Consider the following 19,237-nt stretch of genomic DNA (forward strand, 5'->3'; position numbering starts at 1 on the left):
TCTGGAGCTGAGGCGCCACAGCACTCTCCAAGAACTTGCTCAAAAATGGAATATTGGAGACTGGCTGATAACTATCCATTACAGTGGGGTTCACGGAGGATGTTTTTAACAAAGGTCTTACTACTAAGACATTCTGGTACCTTACCTTGTTGCAAGGAGGCTTTCACACTCCTCTTACCTACTCTGCCAGTCCCACTGTGGCTGCTTTTATGAGCCAGGAAGGACAAATGTTAAGTATACATATGGTGGCTATTACCTCTCTGGAAATCTTGTTCACACAGTCAAGTTGCAGCAGCTGAAACATATGCATTATAACCAGACAAGCAGGGGCCAAAGTTACATCAACAGGACCTGCATCAACTTACACCATCTAAGTCAGAGATGCTCTGGGTTGGAAGGCAGATGAGGGAATAGGGATACTACCTGTGCTGGATGGAGTTACACTCTTTCTGAAAACTCAGGTCTGAAGCTTGGGTGTACTCCTGGATTCATCCCTAAGCTTGGTCATTACCTATAAAGCGGTATGCAGCTTGGGTCCAGGCTGCCTGAAGGTCTGTATCTCCCTTGACAATTATGATCAGTAGAGAAGGCCTTCTGCTCAGTCCCATAGCCAGCACAAGCACAGCTCATGGGGAGACGGAAGAGGGCGTTCTCTGTGGCAGCTCCCAGGCTATAGAACGCTCTCCCTCAGGAGATCAGGATGGCCGCTTCCCTGTTATCCTTCTGAAAAAAAGACCCATTTCTTCAGGCAAGTTTTTAACAGTTATAACGGAATTCCTGACCCCATTTTAGCAGATAATTTAAATCTTTTTTATGTTTTTATGTTTTAATCTTTTAATTGTATTTTAAATCATATATTATTTAATTTATCTTTTAATATTTAACTAATTGTGTTTTTAAATTGTGTGAATTTTAATGTTGTGAGCTGCTTTGGGTCCCTTGTTGGGAAAGATACGGCATATAAATAAAACTAATAAATAATAATAATAAGTCAGAGTGGATCCAGGCAACGTCCTCTGCAAAACACTGTGCAAAATGTAACAGGCCCTTGACAGCCTGAAAGAACTCTGATGGAAGACTGTGCAGATGCAGTAGTAGCAAAGAAAAATAACTTGGTTGTCACTACTGCCACAAAGTAGGTCTTCCAGTGAGCTCCACTGGTTCTTAACCTTGGGTTACTCAGGAGTTTTGGACTGCAACTCCCAGAAGCCTTCACCACCAACTGTGCTGGCTGGGGTTTCTGGGAGTTGCAGTTCAAAAACATCCGAGTAACAAAGGTTAAGAACCACTGGTCTAGCCCATGTTCAGTCATCTGCTCCAAGTTTTCTGCCATTGTTGCTCAATGGATCATAGTTTTTTTACACTTCTTAAAGAACTGTTTTGTGCTAGTGAAAATCAGAACAGTGTATCAAAATAGATGAATACAGTATTTTATCAAAATAGAACGAGCCATCTGGCCAATGTTTCAACAACAGGTTTAAGAAGAAATGTGTAAGAGATGTGCAGTGTTGAGAGACCATTTTCATAGTTTCCAAATGCCTGCCTGCCTGCCTGCCTACCTAATCTAGTGATCAAGTTGAGAAATCAACTGAAGGGTCAGCTATGTTGACTGTTAACCTTGCAATTTGTTGGCATGGAAGGAATGTAAATTGGTGCTACATATGTAAAGCTTAGTGCAGTCAAGTCAATGGCAAACTATCTTTTTTTGTACAGCTGGCAGATGTGATGTAATTTTACACTGATTCATTGGCACGGCTTTTCTCAACTTTTTGCCCTATGTGATCACCTGCTCAGATGCAAAGGGGCACTCACATAGCCTGTTGTCTCCAAACTGTTTTTTCCCCTTTTAATAGTTTCCAAAATCAGTGCTGATTCAGATAAGTGCTGTCATGGGGGAGGGGGGAGGGGCTGAAGAGAACTAGCGGTCCTGGCAGCAGTTCTCATTTGGCACCTTGTCAGATCAAAGGCAGCTTGTGCTGTTGGAACACTTTGCAAACAGAACATTTACAGCTTTCTCTATTGTCTGGTTAGCTACAATGGTTTCATAGGGACCTGAAAAACTGTGGATCAAAGTGTTTTTCTCCTATTGCAGTTACACCCTGAGAGTTTAAAAAGTAGGAAATTTTGTATTTCTATAAAAATTTGAATTTGGGATAATCTTAATGTTTATGTAACATTTAAGGTTTAATTTGACAAAATATAGATATACTTTTCTATAAGATTATTTGGAAAAAAGGTTGGGGATAATTTTTGACTTAAGGGGATTGAAAGGATGATGAAAAATTGGAGATTTGCTTCAAAGCTCCAGTGATCTAGTTTTCATTTATTTTTTTAAACCTGTTAAAATAAGCACAGGTGATAGTAAAACAAAAAGAAGTATGTTCACTTGCTACTGAATATGTTAATTTCCCATCATATTCCAAAAACTTTCAAGTTTCTCTCCCTCCGCAATTGCTCCTTCCTGTTTGAAACAGTGGAAGAGAGAAACCTGCCGTTTCCCATCTCCTCTATACTTTTAGATGACTGAGCAGATAAGCTTAGTTTCACTTTGTGCAAAATTCATCTGTTCATTCATTCATCCATCCATCAATCTGTTTTTTTATATCCCATTTTAGTAGCAAAATGAATCAATCATAGCAAGAATGATCGGAGATTAGCCCCTTGCCTTCAAGTTTTCAGGTGAACAATGGAGTAAAGTCTCTGAAGGCATATGCTAGTTGAAACTTCTTGATATTAAAGATGTTACCTGACTATTGTTTTTGCTGCAGCAGATCTGCAGACTAACTCAACTAGTCCCTCCTGAAACTCCTCTTCAGTGTTCCCTCCAGTTTTACAGAAAATCTGGAAGAGGAGCTGACTCCTTTTGCTGACCTGCTCTGATGGCTTGGATTTGTGAAGCCTTGGCAATTATGTTGTGACAACAAACTGTTAATATTTAAGACTGGTCTCTGCACCTTCAAGCCTAATTTCTAATGTCTCTTTTGATTTGTATCATACTGGTAAAGGTACTTGCTTTATGTAAGCATTTGCTGAAATCTATTCCATAGCAAAGTACATTGAAGTCTTGTTGACATCAAATATTCAATCTTGTAGCTGTGCTGAAGCTGGTTTTGGGAGCCAGGAGAGTTGAAAAGTTCACTCTTCTGAACACCTGGTGGTGTTAGTTTGTTTATTTTTAAAGTTTATCAATGTCTTCTGAAGGATTGTGCTTGCTCCTGTAAAATGATAGTGTGATCTACAGTCCATACACGTTCTGTCTTGATGTGACATGCTTTGCTTTATTTTTATTTGCAGGTCAACGGTGTTAAGAGGAAAAAGGCTACTGCAAAAGTAACAGCCAGGTAATAAGTAGAATGTTTCTTGTTCATGTTGGATTATTGTAAACCGTAGCATTATTAAATGTTCTTAGTATTTCTAAGTCTGAATGATTGAAATCCTGTTGCCACAGAAAGAGGACTTAACTCACTAAATCCCTGTTGATTCAGTGGCTCTATTCTAGTATGATATATGGTGCTAAACAACAGGATTTAGACCACTAGAATCAGAGTGATAGTATTAGGTGATAAAGCCAATGGTCCAGCCAGAAATTCTGGTCCTCTTAGGCAAATGTTCCTTGACATTGGATCTGTTGCAAGTGTGGCAAATAATGCTAAAGACTTTGCAAAACAACACAGTGTGTCCAAATCCCCATTTACAATGTGCCACCTTGAGATATCATAAATTATTGAATCGGAATATCTGTGGTTCCTGAACTTCAGTATGTGATTAAAACATTAAATTTAAGTATATTTTAAAAAGCCTTTAAAATGTTCCAAAATTTTTTACTTGCTGTGCCTGACATTACCTGCTCAAGGCCCCGCTCTATATCTACTTTGCCACACTACTCCCCTTTTCTGTCCTGGGGTGGGTGAGCCCAGGGAGGCCTTAGATGTGGTGAAGGCTATGGAACCTGACTGGAACCCTGTTACTCTCACACATTACTGTCTATTCAGATTTGTCAGTGCTTCCAGGCCAGGTAGTTCAAATCATAATCCACAAGGCTAGGACCTGAGATGCAAAGTGCTCCTCTTCAAGCATAGACCCACTACACCCACACAAGCACCAAAAATCCCAGTAACTTGGTGAAAACTAGACATGGTTTTAGCACCACAAATATCTAAGCTTGAAATCCAGAAAGCTGTTTGAAGGGATTTGTATTTTATTTTAAAAGGAGGAGCAGGTTTAAAGGGGGGGAGAGGCAAACATTCCAAAAAGTTTCAAAAAGGTTTCTCCAGATACTGGAGCAAAATACAGAGACAGTCGTATGACCATTCAGAAGAAACATCCAGAAAACAATAGAGGCTAAACTTATCTACCTAATATTCACACCTCAGTGGAGAGCAACATAGTTCTGGTACATGCACAGAGTGAAACTTTCCCAACATGGCTTTGTAGAGCAGCAAACTGATACAGTCTCTTTCTTCTAATAAGACTGAGCCATCTAATCAGTTTTCCTAATCCCTTTTACACATTAAACTCCAGACCTCTTGTAATCAACAGCTTAATCCTATTTCATGTTTACCCCAGACAAACTTCTTCCCTTCTTCCTTTCCCACAGCTGTAATTTGCATGACCCTAAGAAAGGAAATGGAAAGGCTTTTGAAGTCAGTAGATAAGGTGGAAGTGCTAGATCCCTTTTAGTGCTGCTTTGATGTACCCTTAGGGAGGAACTCAATTGAGGGTGTCAGTTGTCCTGTAGTTCCCTCTCAGACATTTTTTGAGGTCCTCTTTAATAGGATGTCAATTGAAGGTGTTAATTTTTGTTTGGGGCATCCACTGACTCACCTTTCCAGCCAGCTTTCTCAATCAGTCACAGAGAAGACTTGAAGGTTATAGTAGATGGATTCTATGTCCCATGCTCCTCAGTTTCTCTATCTTCACATCATGTATAATTTTCTCATACAATCTAGGTCCCTACATACAAAGTCTTACAATAAAACATGATTAATAAACTGCAATTTAAAAATTGTATGCCTCCTGCGAAGTGGACGAATGTAAACTTTTAATGTCATGTGCAAAATTTTGAATTCTTATTTGTATTTTTGCTCTAGTCACAGTGAAAACAGGATATGATAATAGTTTCATATCCTCAGGAGAGAAAATGAACACTGTTTTCATAGTTGTTTCTGTATATTTTCCTTTTTCCTGTTGATCACTAGAAACTCTAATATGAGAATCTCTCTTTTGTCAAAGTATTCCAATACTGTTCCTTATTTGTTCGTTTAAAATATTTATACTCTACTGTTCTTACTGAGGTAAGTCTCAAGCTGGCTAACAATATACAATGAGGAAAGTACAGTATGCAAACAATATTATAAATATTTACAATATTGAAAAACAATTGAAGAAATATCATATTAAAATTAATTGATGAAATCAATTAAAACCATTTTAAAACCCCATTAAAACAGCAGCCCTGTTTTTAAGAACGTACTGAGTCCATTTTAAGGTAGCATTTTAGGCAGCAATTATTGAGAAAAGACCCACATGAATAGAAAGATATTTGCCTGCTTGTGTAAGGACAACAAAGAGGTGGGCAGCCCCCCTCTCCAATCTGAGAGAGTTCTGCAGCTTGGAAACAGCAAGCGAGAAGGCCCTCTCTCAACTCCTGACCAAATGAACCTGTAAGGGTAGCAAGATAGAAAGAAAGGCTTTGCTTGATGATTTTAATACCAAGGCAAGCTCATAAAGAGAGATGTGGTCTTTCAGGTAACTTGGACCCAAGTAATTTAATGTGCAAGAAAATAGCTTTTTTTTCCATCTGCTTTCACTTTTCTCACACACTTCAGTGCTGATTTTTTCTAAAACAATTGTATAGTTTACTGTAACCTTGAAAACTTGGAGCATTGCCCAGTTGCAGGTGCAAACAGTATTTTCCAGGTCAGTTGTAATCTACACATAAATATGAACTCAATGTGTATGAATGTATGGCAGTTGTAGAATAAAATAGTGTCTCTGTAACAAAAAGCTTATCTTAACTCTCTGAATTAAATTTAGTTAAATCTAGCATTTAAATTTATTAGCTCATTTAAAAAAGCCAGTTGACCTTCAGTTTTTCCGAGCCTTATCTAGCCTCAGGGAGGTCCTAATCTGTAAAGGATCTGGGGGATGTTTCCAGTTTATATTCCCAGTGAAGAAGATGAGGAAGATTATGACAACTTCCTGCTATTATCTCTAATCAGGAAGGTGAGTAGGGCAAGAAGGGATTTTCCTCATGCAAAATAAGGAACCGAGTTCTTTAATTCTCTCTCTTTCTATGAATGGAGAAAGTAAAAAATGGGAAAGGAGGAGGAGTTTAGGCCCAATTATTGTTATGGCAGGGGATAGGGCTTCAGCAGTTCCCTAAGGAGCCTTGTTTATAAACTTCAAAGCAGTATCGCTTTCCTGTCCAGTCAGAGTTAAAATAAGTGATTTCTCTTGTTTCCCTGGGCCAATTTGCAGTTCTTTATAAGTGCGCAGCAAATTGGGAGGAACATAGAACAAATAGTAAGAAATCTGACTAAGAAGCCATTATGGATAACAATTTTGCATTCATAATATTTAAATGTTTATATAAGCCTTAAATGTAATGGCTAAAATCTTGTTATGTAGTTACATGTGCATAATAACAAGCTGTAGAACCAGTAGAAGAAAATGGAATGGTAGAAATCATATTCATTAATCATTTCTGTGGGCATGTGATGTGAAACTTGCACAATTGTGATCAGGAACCATGCAGTCTTTTGCAGAACTGTGACTTCAACCACACAGCCACCTGAGCATAAGGCTAGGCACAGTGTAGGCATAATTTATGTTACACCAACTTGAATAGGATTTTCAACCAATGTTTTTAAAATAAAATTTCTATATTATTAGAATTTTTCAGAATATAAATTTGTACATATCAATACTTTTTCTATATGAGAATTGTACTGAATGTACTATTATGTGAAATAAGGAGAAGCTTGCTGGAAATTATTCTTTTCCCTTGATCATAGCTACACTTCCCAATAAAAATGAAAATCTGTATTGGAGTTCAGTATGAAATATAGATAGGCTAGCGAATGCAAAATTAAATTGAGATGGTATTTATATAGAATCCCAGATTTGGAACTGAGGTTTCTCCGTTTATTCTCCTTTAGGTTGATGTTCCACGTAATGAGCTGATAGACTGAAAAACACTGAGTTACTTTAATGAACTAAACTGAAAAATGTAAGAAAGAGTTGCAAATCTTAATGCTTTTCAGTAGCAAACAGGTGGCCTCCCATCATTGACTGGCCATGCTGTTTTACCAAGACTGCAGTTCTAAGATTAAGTGCGCTCAGATCATTTTCCAGGACCATTTTCATCGCATAGATTCTGCTTCTTGCCCCTTTACTAGACATCATGTAACTATTTATTTATTTATTTATATCCCACCCATTTAGACTCAAGTCTACTCTGGATGGCTAACAAAAATAGCATAAAAGCAATATAATAAAATAGAGAACAACAATAATAATATTGTTCAAGATGGGGAAAAGATAAAAATAATTAAGTGATAACAGGAGGGAAAGCCTGCCTAAAGAGCCAGGTTTTAAATTGGCTCTTAAAAACACCCAGCGAGGCAGCCAGACAGATCTCTGAAGGGAGACTGTTCCAAAGGTGAGGGGCCACTGCTGAGAAGGCCCCTCAGCCGCCCTTCCTGGCTAAAAGAGTGATTCGAGTGGATCTAGGTGGGAGGAGACATTCCACTAAATATCGTGGTCCTAAACCGTTTAGGGCTTTATATATGTCATCATTAACACTTTGAGATCAATGCGGAAATGAATGGGCAACCAATGCAAGGCAGCCAGAGTGGGAGAAATATGCTGATATTTTCTCGTCCCACTGAGAAGTCTAGCCACTGCATTCTGCACGATTTGAAGCTTCCGCAACAGTCTCAAAGGTAGCCCCATGTAGAGCGCATTGCAGTAGTCTAATCTCGAGATTACAAGCACCTGGGCCAAAGTGGTGAGCGCCCCAAAATCAAGATAGGGATGCAGCTGGGCAATCCGCCAGTGATGGAAATAGGCGGAGCGGACCACTGATGCCACCTGGATTTCCATAGTGAGCGCCGGATCCAGATGGACCCCCAAGCTGTGAACCTCACTCTTCATGGTGAAAGTCACTCCCCCAAAAGAAAGGGAGTTTCCTAAACCACCAATGGAGGGGCCACCCACCCTCAGGACCTCTGTCTTGTCCATTCCATCTTGTTCATTCACAATGAATGGTGAATTGAAAAACCATCTAAATAGCAAGAGGAGGTTGTGAAACTGATTTGATCACTTTGAAAAATGAGGTGGTATATAGAGACCAGGGGATGAGAGGAATTCTAGTGCTGCAGGAATGACATCACTGAGAGATCAGATTGCAGTTAATTAAATAGTTCCTGCTTTGACTTCACATTTGCTATGTGTACACAATAAGATGCAGTTACGCACAACTTGAAATCTAAGCAGGAACTCTTTCAATAAGGGTAATCTGACTTTGACGTAACTTCTGTTCCATTGATATGATCTCTCAGAATTGGAATGGGATACTCTTTCCCCTTACTGTTCCACATGTACCCACCACAGCCAGATCTGGAAGGCTGAAAACCCTCCAAAACAATTTTTTGGTTGCATGGAGGGCAGTGGGGGTGGAGAGTTTTTCCTGACTTCCCATCAGAATATTGGATCCCAGCAGAATATTGGATTAAGCCCAAAAGTACCAAATTAATTAAGCAAGTAAGGTTTTAAAATCAGTACAAGAACCTCCACATAACTTAGCAGATGCTATCTTAGAAAAAGTTCCCCTTGACAATCTCATTTACTGTGTATATTTTCTTCAGAAAAAAGTGTCATTTATTTGAAAATTTGAGTAGATTTAGTAGATATATTAAATTCTTACAATTAATGACCTTTCTTTAGCTTTGTGACAGCTTTAGAGAAGTTGTTCTTAGAACTGATGCTTGCCTTTAGTACACTTCATACCATCTCAATGTCCCACAGATATCTAAACATAGGGAGCCATTTTCTAGACTAATTAATAATGAACCTTTAGAAGACAAATCCTATGCTTTTTAATTTATCAAATAGCTGATACTTTTGTAGTGTCTGTAGAATGTTAAATTACTCCTCCCTACTCATCTTTATCTCACCAACTATGCCTCCTCTTTCTAATACTATATGCTGGCATGCAGCCATTTTCTGGCAACAGATAAATTTCCATGTCACTTTCCCTGTCAGATTCCTGGGCCATGAGATAAAACAGTTTACTACAACACAAAAAGGAGAAGATTACAGTTAATGTAAAGTTTCTGATTGCACTCATGGGTAAGAAAAACCTGGCAGTTACTTTGAAAAAGAATTATGCAAAAGTGAATTGTTCTGGTCTTAGTTGAAATGGATCATGTTTTTCATTTAAATTCTAGGGGCCTTTTTCAAGGTAAGGAGCTTAAACTGTACTTTCCTATTCCGTTTAAATGTATAAGGGCAGCGTGTCAGAGAAGAAATAGATAATTGTGTGACAGTTGTATGTTGAGAGATACTGAGATATGGGCTTTTAAAATCCCTTCACAGGGTACTAGTAGTTACCCTGCAGATGTCAACTTCATGTAGATAAATCTCTTGATATTTGTTACTGGTCATAGTTATTTAATTTAGTGTATTTACTTTTGCCATATATGTGGGGAAAGTTACATGTATAAGGCTAACATGCAAGATTTCTGGACTTAGGTTTGGAATGGACCAAAGCATATTATTATAATAACTAATTTTACCTTATGTCTGAGTGGTTCTCTTAGCCCTTACCCATATTCACTTTGGTTCTTATAAATTTATTAAGTCTTTGGAAACAAAGGATCATCATTGGGGAACTAAATTTCCTCCCTGTGTTTCATAAGTCTGCTGCTTTTAATCAATGAAGTTGTGAACTGCATCAGCTGAAGTTCTCAATTCTCAGTACATTAAAATATATCAGCTGTTGACATCATTTTTTGCAAACCAGAATGTCAAGATGTTTTGTCAATCTCATTTTGTATATTTTAATAACCTGAGAATTTTCAGGTATCTGTGGTGGAATAAACTCTCATCTGTTGCAAAAAAGTGGCCTTAAGTTTAATATTTGTATAAGTGAAATATACTGGCATGAAAGTTGAAACTGATGCCAGTTTTGTAAGCATTGTTCAGCAGATTAAGTCACTTAATAGCTGGATGCATCACAGTGTCTGTGGGGGTTTTTTTCTGCAGAAAAATGCAGTTTTTTTCCACCAAGTTCCTTCTTTTCTTCTACTGGTCTCATATTGTAGAAAAAGGAATATAGTGGTGCCTCCACTTAAAACCATAATCTATTCCAGAAGATGGGCGTACCTTGAAATGGTCATAAGTTGAAGCATCATTTCCCATAGGAATGCATTATTCCAGCCGAAGAAAAAAATCACCGAAAAAAAATCCCTGCAAGACTAATTGGAAACATGATTAATCCCTTCCGGCCGAAGGGGAAAAGAAAAAAGAAAAGCAATCAGACGTGCAAGACCCATTGGTAATGCACAGAAAACAAATGAGCAGATTGGAAAGGCACAGAGAACAAAGGGGGCAGGTCAGAAATGCAAAGAAAATAAAGGAAAAAGCAAGGGAAGCATGCAGGACCTATCAGAAATGGGGGGAAACCCCAAAAAGCAACTAAACCCCCCAAGACCGATTGGAAATGGGGGAAAACCCCAAAAGCAACCAAATACCCCAAGACCCATCGGAAATGGGGGGACAACAAAACAAACAAACCCCCCAAAACACATCACAGCACAGAAACATAACCACCCCCAGCTCAAAACCATGCTCCAAAAACACCCAGAACAGTTTTTAAAAAGCATAAAACAGCACCTTACCTTACAAGGCAGCCCAAAACCTCCTTGCAAACACACGCACACGCTCTCAGAAGCAGAAGGAGGCAGTCCCATGCCTCCGACGATGACATGCACTCTAACTGCTGGGGCAAAAGAGCTACAAAGAAGCAGCCTTGTCAACACCTACAGTTAGAAATTTGAATTTCCCATCTTTTCCCCCTGACTTTTTCTGTTCATAAGTGGAAGCTCTGGTCACAAGTAGAAGCAAAATTTTGCAACTGGAGTTGGTCGTAACTCGAAGTGGTCATAAATAGCGACATTCGTAACTTGAGGCACCACTGTACTGAATTAATAGGAATGACTTGATTGCCCTGTGTCATAGGTCAAAACTAGAGATGGGCGTATTCGTATACAAATACGAATATCCCTGCACAGGTGGCGTTAACAAGGGTGCAGCCCTATGGGGCTGGACGGTCCACTCAGAGATCCAACATGGATGGTGTGATTCTACCAATGGCTCCGCAGAGTGTGATCCGCTCACCACTCTTCAACCTTGCAGCAAGGCTTGTCCTCCCACCTCCTGCCAGGATTGGCAAGCAAATCGTGCGCTGTGGAGCCATTGGTAGAATCATGTGGTCTGCATCCGCGGCAGATCACTGAGTGGACCATCTAGCCCCATGGGGCTGGACCCTTGTTAATGTCACCTGTGTGGGGATATTCGTATATGAATACAAATACCTGCATCTCTAGTCATAACGTTTTGTCTTTAGCAATGTATTCTTAAAATTGAAAGAAAAATTTTATATAAATACAATTGTTTGTTTAAGTGAAGGAACCAGCAACTTCTGGCACAGTATAGCATTTTATTTATTTATTTATTTATTTATTTATTTATTTATTTATTTATTTATTTATTTATTTATTTATTTATTTATTTATTTATTTTGGCCTGACTGCATTATGACTGGGTAAATTGGACCTTTCAACAAAACGGGTAGTTCTTACTCAGTTTACTGAGAAAATAAATGCCTCTCTTTGTTTACAGCTTAGCTATAGATATGTGGTGGTTTCTCCTGATCTAGAGTTCTAGTGTGCTTACAGATGGAAACTTCAAATAGTCAGTGAAAGACATATATAGTAGAAGAGTAAAACATTGGGTATGCTGTGTGGCTTTTATGACACAAAGGTTTGAATTCATGATCGAGTTCCATTGATTCAGGTTAGAGCCAGTTCAGCCAATACAGGTTAGAGCTAATGTCTTCTGCGTGTTTTGAAATTCTTGATTAATAATAATGTGTTAATTCCTGACTCATTGCTTGCTGAGAGGGTCACTAGTTAGGAATGATTGCTCTGCAGTGCTTCAACAACCTCATTTATCCATATCTTTGCCCTTATGATCCCAGATGGTCTCCTAGGCCACACTGACCCATAGTGATTCCAGATCTACATTTTATATAAGAAAGACAGGTTACTTACCTGTAACCATGGTTCTTCAAGTGGACCTCTGTGAATTCACACAAAAGAGTTAAACAGTGCCTGCGCTGGTCTTGGAATCTTCTAGAGCTTTTCTGGAAAAGTAACAAAGTTTAGAATTGCCCCTATCACACATGCTCCAGCCACCTCAGCCTCCAGTTCCATTTATCCACCACCATAGCCTGAGCTCAGCACATGTATAACAAGTGATGGATAGTGGGGAGGCTGGGTGGGATGTGTGAATTCACAGAGGTCCACTGGAAAAACCATGGTTGCAGGTAAGTAACCTGTCTGTCTTCTTTGTGGCCTCTGTAAATGCACACAAATGGGTTAAACAGCGCCTGCACTGATCTACTCAGTAAAATGGAACTATCTGCTGGGTTTCATGGCCTCGACAATGTCGACATGCTCAACTGAAGATGTGTTCTCTGCAAGCATGGCTCCTACACGTATTCAATCCGCTTCGAGACGACTCAGGAAAGAAATTGCTAGTTACCCCAGAACTAGCACACCAACTGCAATGGAGGCTGAGGTGGCTGGAGCATGTGTGGTAGGAGCAATACTAAACTTCTTCCAAGAAAACCAGTGCAGGCGCTGTTTAATCCCCTCCTGCCTTAGACGACCTAAATTTTCGGTGACATCGACCAGGAAAGATCACAACCACTCATCTTTTCCAGAAGATGAGTCTCCCTGGGAAGAGTATTTGAAAAACTAGGTGCCCACACTGAAATGATTCTCTTATCATTTCCATCTCAACCCTGAACAACTCAGAGGAAGACTCAAATATCTGGGAATGTTCATGTGGGAGTAAGTGATCCTTAAAAACACTTTGGTACAAAGCCAGATTAATTGTACATTTTGGCTGAGATAGCGTGCAATTTCATTAGACCTATTTTGTTATTTGGCAACTTACGACAGACTGGGTGGAGTGCTCTAGTCCTACCTCCACTTTTTCCCTTGTCATTGTTCTATACCGGTGGTTCCCAAAAACCCCGGCTGTAATGCCCGGTGTTTCTGGAGTTACAGTCCAAGAACACCTGGGTTACCCAAGATTGGGAACCACTGTTTAGCACAAGTCCTTGTTTTCTTCAGACTTGTCACGAGGGAGTGACAGTTCTGAAGAGGGATGCCTCTGCTATATGGGAACTCTCCAAGTGAGTTGGAATGCTGATTTTGAGGTTCTCACTTCACATGGAAAGACCCTATGGACATAAAAGGCTCTCTGATTTAGACTCATCACTCTCTCTATATAGGGGAGCTACAATACTGGAAGCAGAGAAAGAGGCAAGGCTGGAATACCCTTCCTTACCTATGGTAACAAAACGCGATTTCCTAGCAACTGAACTGGGCTGTTTCTATCTGCAGATGGCAACAGCTGCAAATGTTTCCTGTCTTGTAACGTGAGAGATGGAAATATTATAACTGATCTTTTTCTTAATGCTTACTCAGCAGCAGACCATGGTCCCTCTCACTAGTCATTTTCCTTGGGTGTAATCTTGCTTTTCTTGAGAGGTCTGTATAGACAGTCAACTGTTTCATATTGGACCTGTGGAAATTAGAAACAGAATGAGTCTGCGCTAGATAGGACTTGATGACCTTGTAGGCCCCTTCCAACTTCATGGTTCTATGTTTCTATTGTGTAACAGAAGTTTTTTATCCATCCTGGATATGAGTGGGATGCAGGGCCGGACTGGGACCAAAACTCGGCCCTGGCATTTAGAGCACACAGGCCCACCGGCTGTGGGGACACAGGCCCACCTGTTGTGGGCTCCATTCACGATATTGTGGCGCGTTGAAAGGGCATTGCTGGTATAGTGGTATTGGTACATGCTTACGGGTTCTCCCTATCCCAATCATTGCCCTGGTTGTATAAATAACAAGGAGCATCAGGAAATCTAAACCTATAAAATCATCACGTTTAACAAAAAGTGTAATTAAAATTTAATGTTTAAATTTGTCAATGCTAGTGCTCTCTAAACAAAAAACACCAACAGTGCAATGTGAGATCTTATAGCTATTTTAATGTATTGAAACATTAGATCATTAAACATAACTGCAACAAAACGTTCAATGTGAACAAGCCGTAAGTAGCAGATCCTCCTACATCAACACTTCCACCAGGAACAAAAGGCTCGGCTCAAGAACTTTCCACCTCGTTTATGATTTGAACATTTTAAATTTGAACCCTACTAATACTGGAAAGACTTAGGAATGATACGTTATCAAGGAATAAGAAGACTTTGCAGGGCTTCACTGCTCTCTGCAACTCTGTTGATGATGGCATCCACATCAAGACTCATGAGGATTTCTTTTTCTGTAGCCATTAACATGAATGAATCCAAATGGTCCTGGGATACAGTATTCCTCAGTCGATTCTTGATGAACCTCAAGGTGGAGAAGCTTCTCTCACAAGCAACTTGAGTAAATGATAGAGTCAGTAGGAATTTGTAGGCTAGACCTATCACATTATAGGCATCTGTTAATAAATTGTAGCGCCGTAGAATTTGATAGCAACAAATGGCACAGTTCTTACATGTTGTACATGGCTTATTTAACAGCTCCATTTCATCAAATTGTTGACTTAGATCTTCCATGGGCGTTTCTCTTGACACCCTTACAGTGTATTCTTCTAGCGCTGATGTCTTCAATTTGTCCCAATGCAAAGCTAGACTAGTTAATTCACACCGCAAATCTTCAGCTGTGGCATTCTCATTAAATTTGATCAAGACTTTACTTAAATCTTCCATTGCAGATATATGAAGCCCTTGTTCTCTTATGTTTGAAAAGTTCCTAGGGTCTAAGCATGCATAGTTGGCATACAGTGTTTCACTAGCAAGAAAACGTCGAGTTATGCTCTCCGTGATTACATCAAGGATCACATTGTGTACTTGTATCTTATATGCCATGATGGCATCAGATATTACTTCATCTTGAGAACATTCACCAGCCATGCTTTTCTTCTTTCTTAACCTTTTATGAGGCAAGGTGGCCTGTACTTCAAGTTCACAATCTTCAAGTTCTTGTAGTTTGTCATTTGCCCATCTTATAAAATCATCTGCACTGTTCTTCACCCCTTCAAAATCTCTGGCAAGCTTTTTGAGATTTTCCTGTGTCCTTGTGACCATGTGATGAGCTTGTAATACATCTAAGCCACTTGTTTGTAGATATTCTGACAACGGGGATGTCAGCTCAAAAATCCGAAGAAATATATGTGCTGTGAGAACGGTCTCATATTTAAGCAGTGATTCTATGTAAGGTTTTGCCTTTATTCGTACCTCTGGCTTAGATCTTGAGTTTTCTTCAATCTTTGCCAATGTTACAATAAGGTCAACATATAAAGCCGAATCAGGTTGGGAAAATGATCCAAATATTTTTCTAAGTGCTGCATCTTTGGACCACCAGCGTGTTTCCCCAATCACAGAGAGTCTTTGATGGTGTGGGTCCTGACTGACATTTAGCCATACATTCATTCGTTGATAAGACTCACAAATAAAAACTCCAACATCATTTATTAGATTAAATAACAATGCACTTGGAATTACAACCTTTGTGGTGTCAGCCAGTACTAAATTGAGTACATGTGCATAACACCAAACATGAATTTGGCCTGGAGATTCTCTGGACAACCATGTAGAGAAGCCTCTATACTGTCCTTGCATGTTAGCTGCTCCATCGGTAGAACTACCAGTGCAATTTTTATGTCAATTTTACATGACTAGCGGGAGAAATGGAGTATACAAATAAAAAAAAATTAATAACACACATACCTAACCCTTCAAATATACTTCTTTCTGTGAGTCATAGGACACTACAGTGGTGAATCAAATTTGCAGTGCTACACAATTTCCAGAATACCACTAGAAATACCTTGCACTCTTGTTTTGTAACGGATGGGGACATTTCCCCCCAGAAATCTGCAAAAGATGCCAGGCAAATCTATACGAGGGTATATGTAAACATCGTTGCACCTGTTTATGATTTATTTTCCTGAATATAAACAACTGAGCTTTCCCTTGCGGAAACTTCGTCTGGCTACCTCTCCACCTTGTCAGGGCACTTATTGGGGCAAATTTATTCCATGTTCGTTTTGGAGAAGAAGAAAAATAGGTACATCGTCGGCATGCCTTCTTCCTGTTGTGTTGTTGTTTTTACTAAAAGTCCGCGTATCCCATAAAACAGCGCCTGCTGCAAAAGAAATATTCCTGCAACCTTGCAATTCTGCAAGCCAGGAAACGCCTCCAGCATTTCTTCTCGAAACCTCAACCGGTGCAACACCATCCTGCCACCGCCCCCCATGGAGGGAGGGAAGCACCGAACTTGGAAAAGTTACTTTGTTCGGCCTTCCGTTCCTGATGCTGCCCGAGCAGCCCCGGGAAGGACAGCCGAGCAAAGCAACATTTCCAAACCGCGAGCGAGAGAGCAAGTCGCTTTCGGCGGCGGGGGAAGCGAAGGCGAGCGCTCGTGCAAGCGCGGCGCACCTTTTTGCGCCCAATCTGGTGCGAGCAAGAAGGTGCGTTCCTGGGGGAGGAGAGGGCGGAGCGCTTCCAAAGAGGAGGAGCCGAGTCCGGCAAGGAGGATGGGGAAAAAATAAGGAGGGAGGTTGCAATCGCAACCCGCCGCCAGGAGAAAGAAGCTCCTTTGGGTTGCCGGGAAAGGGCCGGGAGCCTCGGCGCTGCGCCTGGGGAAGCGCTCGGAGGAGAGGCCGGGCCTGGCGGTGCACGTGAGCCTGGGCGGGCGGGCAGGCGGGCTGGCCTGAACTTGGGATCCGGTGCGCAGTGGGTTCCGGGCTGGGTCCCGCGCTCCCCCCCTTTTTTTTTTGCAGCGCTCCAGATGGGGAGCCTTCCTCCGCATGCGCCCGCCTGCCTGCCCGCCTGCATTCCGGATTCCCCCCCCGCGGCCTGGGTGGGATGCCCAGGCCTGGCCGAGAAGGGGGACGAGGGGCACCAGAGGAGGAGGGTTGGGGGGGTGACCACCTCGGGTGGCCAAGGCGTGTCATCTCCAGGGGCTTGGGGGGGCTCCCCCTTTGCCATCCTGGCCCTGCCCGCAGGGCTTCTTGGATCGCGGTCTGCGGGGTGCGCTCTCCCTGCGGGGTGTTGCATGGGGAGAGATGCAGTGCCTCTGCGCTGAGGCAGGAACCGGCCGTTCTGACCATTGGCTGTTCTGGCATTTGCCAGAACTGCCAGATGGCCAGTCCGGCCCTGGTGGGATGTCAGAAATGTTTACAACTAGTTCAAACAATACATTGTCTATGTGACAGTCCATTACTTGCACAGGGTCCACAGATGAACTTAACACAAACTACCCAATTCTCCAAATTCTCCCCTGGCAATGAAGCTCAGGATTGGCACTGTGAACTCTTTCCCAATGTTACTTAGGATTTTCATGGCTGTCATACAGGTAAAGAAATGATAGAGGTCTAGTAAAATGTCATAGAGTTCAGAGTCATTTTGATACATAGTTTGTATATGGCTTGCAGAATAGCCAATGAACGGAGAGATTTGGTGTTAATAAATTATTCCGCTTCTGCTATATGTTTTTTCTATCAAAACTTGTTACACTTATTTTCATCTCTAAAGCTTCAGTTTCCTTAGTGCTAACTGATAAGTTCCAGTCCAGATGGAAAAGGTCTGTGAATGAGAAATTAAATAATTTGGGTCTCTCGAGAAGTGCTATTGTGTTAATGGTCTATACAAAAGCAAAACAGGAACCACACCAGCGCATCATGACAATGAGCTGCAATACCATGTCAGCATAGCTACGATCCATCCTGGCTTTAAAGATTATGGTCAGGCATTTTTATCTGCAAGCTATTTGAATATTCTGACCCTTCCAAAATATAGAAAAGCTTTTACATTACCAAAGTTTAATGTACTTCCTTCAGTCCTGCTGGAAGGCAGATACAAGAACATTCCCTATGAAGAGCGCTTGTGAGGCTGGTGTGGTGGAGATGGTTGGCCATGTTCTGTTGTATCACTCCTTCTACACTGGTTTCTGTTACACTTTTATTCATCCAATTTTGCAAAGCATCCCCGGAAGGGATGATGAGTACTATACATGTTATCTGCTGGCAGACCAGAAATGATTAAAGTGGCCAGCTTCTGTGCAGCAGCACTAGTCTGCAGGCAAGAAATGGTGCCTTAATCCTCTAGATATATATATGTATGTATGCATATATGAATATGTATGAATTAGGGGTAGGGGTATGCTCCTAACAATTATTTATGGAATTTGTTTCCCTAAGAGTCTGCTGCACATAATGTATATTATAGTTATATTAATTCTGTTCATTCTTGTGTAGTTGTTCTGTATTATTCACATCTGATCTGTTGATCATACAATTAAATTAAACCTTCAGTTCAGTGAGGCAAGAAGAAAAATACTGTGTTTCTGGCAGAATAGAGAATGGTGGTATATATATACTAGGCAGGATTAATTTTATTTTATTATTTTTTAATCAGCCATGGGGTTTTTCCACCAAGCAAAAAATACATTTACACCAACATGTCTCCTGCATGAATTTGTGTGCTTTGCTTGATTTGTGCTTAAATTCATGGCAAACATAATTAAGAAAATTGCCAACAATTTTGTTCTATATGCAAAATGTTTGTTTAAATTAATATTGATAGTATACATCAATATTATAGTCAAATATGGAATATATTTCTCATTTGTGTTATTCTTTTTTTTAAAACATTGTATAGATCTAGTTGCAAAGCTGCCACAAGTTCATTTCAGTTAAGCAATTCAATAAAATTAAGCAGTTCCATCCATAGGGTTCAAGAGATATGTGCCTCTGGCTCGGTACATAGTAACTGGACTGCTATGTCCAGTTCCAGTGCACAGTAGATGTAAAAAACAAAGTTGATTGTGTACTGTTGCCTCACTCTGCTCCTTGATAAAAC

At 40.5% G+C, this 19,237-nt stretch overlaps 1 protein-coding gene across 25 annotated transcripts in view; it reads left to right on the forward strand.

The window, feature by feature from the left end:
* ADD3 (adducin 3) overlaps positions 1-19,237 on the forward strand; it is a 125,224-nt gene that overhangs the window by 51,987 nt on the left and 54,000 nt on the right. For 13 of the 25 annotated variants that reach the window (XM_020779804.3, XM_020779816.3, XM_078389502.1 and 10 more), the window contains exon 2: positions 3,295-3,341. The exons of 3 other annotated variants lie outside the window; for them this stretch is intronic. The gene's annotated coding sequence lies outside the window, so the exon portion shown is untranslated. Of the gene's footprint in view, positions 1-3,294; positions 3,342-7,160; positions 7,232-9,267; positions 9,355-19,237 lie in introns of all 25 variants that reach the window. 9 more of the 25 variants (XM_020779812.3, XM_078389503.1, XM_078389495.1 and 6 more) reach the window with 2 other exon arrangements.

This window comes from Pogona vitticeps, chromosome 3 (genome assembly GCF_051106095.1).
Source record: "Pogona vitticeps strain Pit_001003342236 chromosome 3, PviZW2.1, whole genome shotgun sequence".
Taxonomy (NCBI): Eukaryota; Metazoa; Chordata; class Lepidosauria; order Squamata; family Agamidae; genus Pogona; species Pogona vitticeps.